The sequence below is a fragment of the Dermacentor albipictus genome, chromosome 8 (genome assembly GCF_038994185.2).
Source record: "Dermacentor albipictus isolate Rhodes 1998 colony chromosome 8, USDA_Dalb.pri_finalv2, whole genome shotgun sequence".
Lineage (NCBI taxonomy): Eukaryota > Metazoa > Arthropoda > Arachnida > Ixodida > Ixodidae > Dermacentor > Dermacentor albipictus.
The window spans coordinates 54,186,927-54,193,770 of record NC_091828.1 but is presented as its reverse complement, the minus strand read 5'-3'; positions in this window follow the sequence as shown (position 1 = coordinate 54,193,770).

The window sequence follows — 6,844 nt, the reverse complement described above, 5'->3', positions numbered from 1 at the left end:
CTCAATCCATGCAATGCCTTTCGGCAATGTCACATTGCAGAGCTGTGCAAGGTAGAATTTTCTTGCTTATTTCATGATCTCGTACCCTTTCCTCTTGGGTACCGTTGCTATAACAGACAAAAATTAACTGAATATTTCCCCCACATTCTTTGTGTTATGGGTGTATGTTAGCGTTTTACATCTATGATGTTTTCGTAAATTCTTTACCCTGTTCAGCTTTCTCCATTTCAATATGTATGTATGCTTTGCCAAGTACCTCGGCAAAGTGCTTGTGTCACGCGCAAAGTGTAATATGCTTTGCATATGTCAAAAAAATTAATTCGCGAATTTAACACATTTAATCAATAGTGCACATGCTGATGATTAGTATATTAAAATGGGATAAGAAACAATTGAAGCAAAACTAAATTGCTCTCAGAAATCCCCGAGATCACATTTATGCAAACCCTTTGACATACATAGGGCTGCGTAGGAATTTCGTGGGGAATCCTGTAGTAAAAGTTAGCCAAGTGAAATTCGTTGGCAGAACAATTGCAATTTGGCAATCGGCCAACTTGAAATTTGGGGGTGGGCTAACTTGACATTTCGCCGTAAGCCAACTAATTTGAGAACACGCCAACTGCAAGTTTATGGGTGGGCCAAATAGACAGTTGAAGATGGGCCAACATGATTTCACGGGTGGGCTAACTTGAGGTTTCGTTGTAAGCCAGCATAAATTTGAGGTTCGGTCAACTTTAAATGTATGGGTGGCCCAACTGAAGTTTGGGGCCAGAGCAGCTTAAATTTAGAGGTAGCACAACGTGACATTACGGTGTGAGCCAACCCTAAGTTTGCAGGTAGTCCTTGAAATTTACGGGTGGCCTTACAAACATTTCGGGGTGCCCAAACTGAAATTTGAGGGTATGCCAACATATACTTTGACAACTCCAGTGCACTTTCTGCATATGTTGCCATAAGCCCTCTTTTCTGGTGAAAGGGGGCCTATCAATTACTGTCTGCGCATAATAATATACATTTTCTTAAAAAACAATCTCTATTTCCCACAATCATAACTTTTTCCGCATGAATTCTGGTCTTGCATGTTGCATTATCATGTGTAATGCAGTGATCACATACAAATAACTCAATCTATTATACAATATGTGACGGCTGTGCAGTAAACGAGTGCTTCTATGAACCATTGCTTCCCTTCCATTCTCGCAGTGCGACTGAAAGCATGAGCCTATTGTATGCCTTCCCTGTACATATCTCATGTACTTCCTACTAGACATCTTCACCTGCTTTCAACAATTTCCTTCCACGCCGTGCCAATACCATTTCGTAGAAGTAATATTGCTGGGCCCCCCCATCTCACCCTTTTCAGTCGGATAAACGTCTGCAAATACTGCACAGGCGACCACGCCAACCTGTGCTCCTGTGTTGCATAACTACAGTCACCTGAGCTCCTGCAAGTGATGTTTACCACGTGAGCTACTGCACAGAGTGGTACTGGGTCGTTTATAGCTTATATTAGTAGTTGCATTTATTCACCTCAGGAAAGCTGGCCAGCTACGGACTGCCACTGCGAAGCTTGCCAAGGGTGATCGTAATGACCCCAAATGGAAATGAAAAAGACAAAAGGGAACATCTATAGAGCGTTCATGTACAGCCCTTGCGATGGGTAGTTCTGCCAATGTTGAATTACCTCTAGCATTGAACAATGAGGACGCTTAAAAAAGATTATGCATGGCAAGCAACGACTACAAACTTCACTTAAAGTTGGCGCTCGTCCTATGTGTTGTTTCAGTTTGGTATCGTTCTTCAGTACGGCACAGTTGTTTCAACATGTCTCATAAACTCTCCGAATCTTCTGCATGTCTAAGGTCAATTTCTAGAATTGTGTGGTCACTTCGCGGTACATTCAATGCAGAATGCTTGCATCAGTCAAAGGTGATGCACAGTGGCAGGCAAAATCCCCCCCCCACCCCTAAAAAAGCACACGGTGTGAGCAATGATTGCATTTGTGGTTCTAAAAATGGAATGCACTCTATTGATGGCAGTTCAGCACAAGAGAGTGACAGCATCTAGACCCTAATAATCTCGCTAGGAAGCATACTGTGGCTACCTAGTGGCAGAAATTCAGCAATTCGCAACCAACCAAACATTGCCGCTCGTGGTAGGGACATGTGTTCCATACAAGACGGCACCAGACAGTGATGTACGCAACTTGACATTGCACCAACCCGAGCGATGAGGTGAGTTGCATGGGTGGATGAGGGACCGCACTTTCAGCTGTAGTATTTGAGTATCGGCAGGACTGTTGCTTTGGGGGGCATTTTAACAATGTCGACACCAACTTTTCTTGCCGTCCTATAGTCCCCATGCATTCAAGAATATCGCATGAGTGTACTGTCAGCAGCCGAGATGATGGTCAATGATAACGTTAAAAACAGAAAAGGGGCCGTTTCTACACACTCCAGGGTTAATGGTCGCGCTGCTCCTAAGGAAATCAAAGCCACACGTGTAGGCGACCAACCCACACATTTGGAACGCACCAAATGCCAAATGTAACACTTGAAACCATTAACAGTGTATGTCCTTGCACTGTTCCTCAAGGTAACTAGCACAATGAGCAGAGGCAAAGCGATGTGCTGACTTTTCTGTAAGAGAATGTCTCGCAACCACGTTCTGCAGTGAACATGGCAAGAACAACATCATAGCTCCTTCCAGGTTGAGAACCGTATCGGTAGCTCTCAACACATTTCAGGTCTCCATTGTGTTTGCCAATTGGCGTCGTGGAAATTAGTCTACGTATAGTTCGTACAATTTAGTCATATTCCCTTTGCATGGGGTTGTGACGGATGGTATCTTAATTCCCTTTCCACGAAAACATTAGTGAGATTTTAGTGAGCACCGGCCAACATGTCTGGCGCATGCTTTGTGGGGGCGCATGCTTGACAATCTGCTCAAGGCTGTTGTCATTTATGGAAAGAGCCTCAAAAGTCTCTGCAAGAGATCTGCCATCGTAGCGGAGACGCTAGTTTCTCTTCCAATACTATCTCATTGTGTGGAGCATTTTTTACAACCGCTGGATCTTCAGTGGGAAGGCTACTAGACATAAGTTCGTACAGACACCGCGCAAAACTGTGAAGGTACTTCATAAGAGATCCCCGCCGCGCTGGGGCAGCGCCTGGGGTCACGTATAGGACGATCGCAACTGATCTGGGGTCCCTCACAACGGCGTGCCTAATAACGAGATCGTGGTGTTGGCACGTAAAACCCCAGAATTGCGACATGAGACACTACGCTGGCTGTATCGTACGTCAAGTTCCTCGTTTGCGCCTTGTCATTGCACGAGCGAGGCGAGTCTATTTCCCATTGGCACAAGCCACTGCCAGCACAGTGTAGCAAAAAGGCAGGACAGCGTTGGCATTGTATCCACTTTCATTTGAGAATAGTCTTTACCTCGCGAGGTACGCCGTATACAGTGCCGAATGCACGACAAATTCTTCGTTCCACGACCATGCACGCTGCTCGCCGGACGTCGTACAGTTAGGTGTAAACTGCCGCCATGCGAGCCGTTGTGATATTGTTTATACAACAACCCACCTGCTCCTAGGGGCCCAACGAATTTTGCAAAACTTAGCGACAGCACGATAGGGTGACGGACTCGGCAGCCGCTGGGCGAGATTAGGCCTACTGCTACGTACTATGAACGAACGGAATTACACTCAACGACGCAACGGTACACACCTGTACTGCTACGCTACCTTATAACTGTCTAAAATCCGATAAGCTATGCAGTCGTAAGCCCAGCATTAAATGTAAGCAACAAATAAACTACATGTGCACAAGAACCGCACAACGACACCAGCGCGTACTCGACCACTTTCAAGCACCTCCTCGGAAAAAACAGGCTTCTTTTGTGATGGCACACATTCGTTTTAAACAAAATACCAGCGACGATGCAAAATATTGCACAAACCTTTCACACAACGCGTTGCTTATTCCAGAAAGACCGCTTTCACAAACACACCTACCACAGAATCTAAACAGCTGATCGGCCGCCATTTTGTTGTGCATTTTCAATGGGCGACTCTAGAAAAAGCACACAAAGTTTTTGGCAATTTAAGCGACGTCAAGATGCTTTGTAGCACAATTCACATCTTCCTTGTAAGGCTCTGTCATACTAAATTTTGTTATTTCCCTGTACGCGGTCTTCATACTGCGCACTACTTTCTCGAGCGGCATAAATTGCTACGCGGTCTGCATAGAGTTCCTAAAACAACTAGAATGTGCCTTGATTTAGTAGCGTAGGCTGCGCCATCTGTTGAACAAAAAATTTCAAATCGGAGCAATAATTCAGCTAAAGCTTCCTCTTAAAAGCTAAGCAATTAACTGTGGCAAGTGTTGCACTGAACGACGTAGATTCCAAAATGCGATCCTTTTGCAACATATTAGCTACAAAATTGCAGAGTTAAAGCGCAAAATCTTTTTTCGAGCACGTTAAGCGAAATACGCGCGTCCCTGTATGTTGCTCTAACTTAAAAAAGATATTCGCGCAGCCAGACGAGAGACAAAGAGAGAGAGAGAGAAATCCACCCGTTATGTTGTTTGCAATGCCTGTTGTTTGCTTCCGCGGACTCAGTAGGTGTCGTCTGCTCGCCGCGCCGTCGTTTGCATCGTTTCCGTCGCTGTTTCTCGATTTTATGGACTATGGGGCGCTGGAGAATAAGATCTGTCTTTTCGCCACCGAGTATTAAAACTATATGCAGTAGACTGAAACACCTGTCAAAGCTTCATGCTGCTGGGGCAGGTTCTCCGAAGCGGCAAGCGTCCCGCCGGCGCGCAGGGCCGCTCATGCAGGTGAAGGCGACGGTAGCGCCAACCAACCGCGCCGCTGCAATCGACCGTCCAACGAGGTGTAGTGCCAAGGACCGCATGACGACGTTCAACGAGCTTACGCAGTTACACCGCCTGGCTCGAAGGACTCCCCCCCCCCTCCCCCCCCCGCACCCGGGGCTGAGCCGAGCGGAGGCGGTGCTGTTCAGACAATTGCAAACTGGTTCCTTACCCACCCCAGGGTTAATGACTCATCTATACCCGAAATTATATGTGAGTGATGTGTGTCGCGTGTGCCAGCGCGAGAGGCCCACCCTGACGCACATCCTATGGGATTGCACCAAGTTCCCCGACGAAGCTTCGACAAGTACAACGATTCCGCCGCGACTCGCGGCTGCGGCGGAATGCTACGACCACGAACGTCAAAGCTGGGCCGTCCAGCAGGTCTCGGCGGCTCTTGAAAGACAAAGGCCGAGCGAAACCGACGGAACGTTGCCCCTCAGGGCGACCGACCGCGGGAGTAACACGCGCTGGAGTAACACGCGCTGAGAAGACGTCAGGGCCCGCGTCACGGCGCCATTTAGTCATGGTATCGTTCTGCAGGCGACTACATCAAGTTGTTTCTCTCTCTCTCTCTCAATAAAAAAGGTCTCAGCCAGGAGCCCACGCTGGACCCACTACCTCTATCTCTCACTCCTGCGATAGCCCAATTAGCTGAAAATAAAAACGAAATAAAATAAATCCGCCGTACAGTTTCCGAACGTTTAACCCCGCCATTCATTTCAATCTTATTTCTACGAACAAAATACTATTACTTCTCTTTCGCGTAGCAAGCACTCATTGACCGCCACATCCATTTTCGTCATGCTTATTGTCAATGAATATATATATACGTTCCTCGGGAAGGTCTGAAATGGAATGCTCTATTTACTAGGTACCGCTTGATGCAAACAAAAATATTTGTGCGTCTCTCTCTCTCTCTTTCCGCTCCTCCTCCCGGGCAAAGCATACAAGCTGCGCGCCTGCTAAGATTATCCTAAGCGAACTAACAAATTTGCCTTCTTGATGCGTTGTCCATGAACGGAGTGTTTGCATGCTTTATTCTGAGTTCACACTTCAGATTTTGTCTAACTGACGGGCAGCAGTGCGTCTCACCAAATTCCATACTGGTCCCAGCGCCTCCCTGACACTGCGTTTTTCTCTAATAGCAGTTCTACAAATCAGCCAATTTAGCGTTGAGATTTCGCACAGCGGGGGTGAGAACATGTGCTAAGGAGCATTAAAAAAAGAAAACCCTCCCTTATAGGCTAATGTTGAAATATTGGAGTGTCTCTCGAACGGTGCTTCACCTGCATTAGAACGGTCCTTTAATTGCTCGAGTTATGCTGTTGCTGTTATTGTGGTTATTTGTTGTTCCTGGATTTCGTACGTTACCCTTTGATGACTGTGTTCGCACGGAGAGGACGAGAGTACCCCTCTGCGTGTACAATACTTTGTTTTACCACAGAATACTCTTCTTACTTTTCTAGTCACGATCGTGTAGAAGCGAGTTGAAACGCTTCGGCCGCGCTGCCCATCGGTCATGTTCTCGCTTTTTAGGCGAAATGCAGGGCATTTCAGCTCCTGCTTTCAGCTGAATTCTAGCTACGAGGTCTTGCTGATTTCTCAGCAGTCAAGCTAAGGATTATTCAGCTCGCGGCTGTTCTTGAGGTCTATATAACGATGGCTAAATACCAGCGCTTTACTGCTAGTGCGCAAAGAAGACGAATATTTTTTTCTTGTACAGCCTCAAGAAAAGATCCTCAAACTCGAGTTCCTTTTTCCTTCTGTATGCCCCAGTCGCTTACGCCCCTGACACGCGCACATGCTGCAAAAAAGTGTTCAAATCGATGAGGTTGAAATCTGCAAGCCCCATTGTCTTGCATACTGAAAAGATTTTGTGACAAAAAAACAACACACACAAGAAAGACGACGACACCTGTGTCTTTTTTTCGCGAGACTCCACAAAGTAGCCAATCGCAAA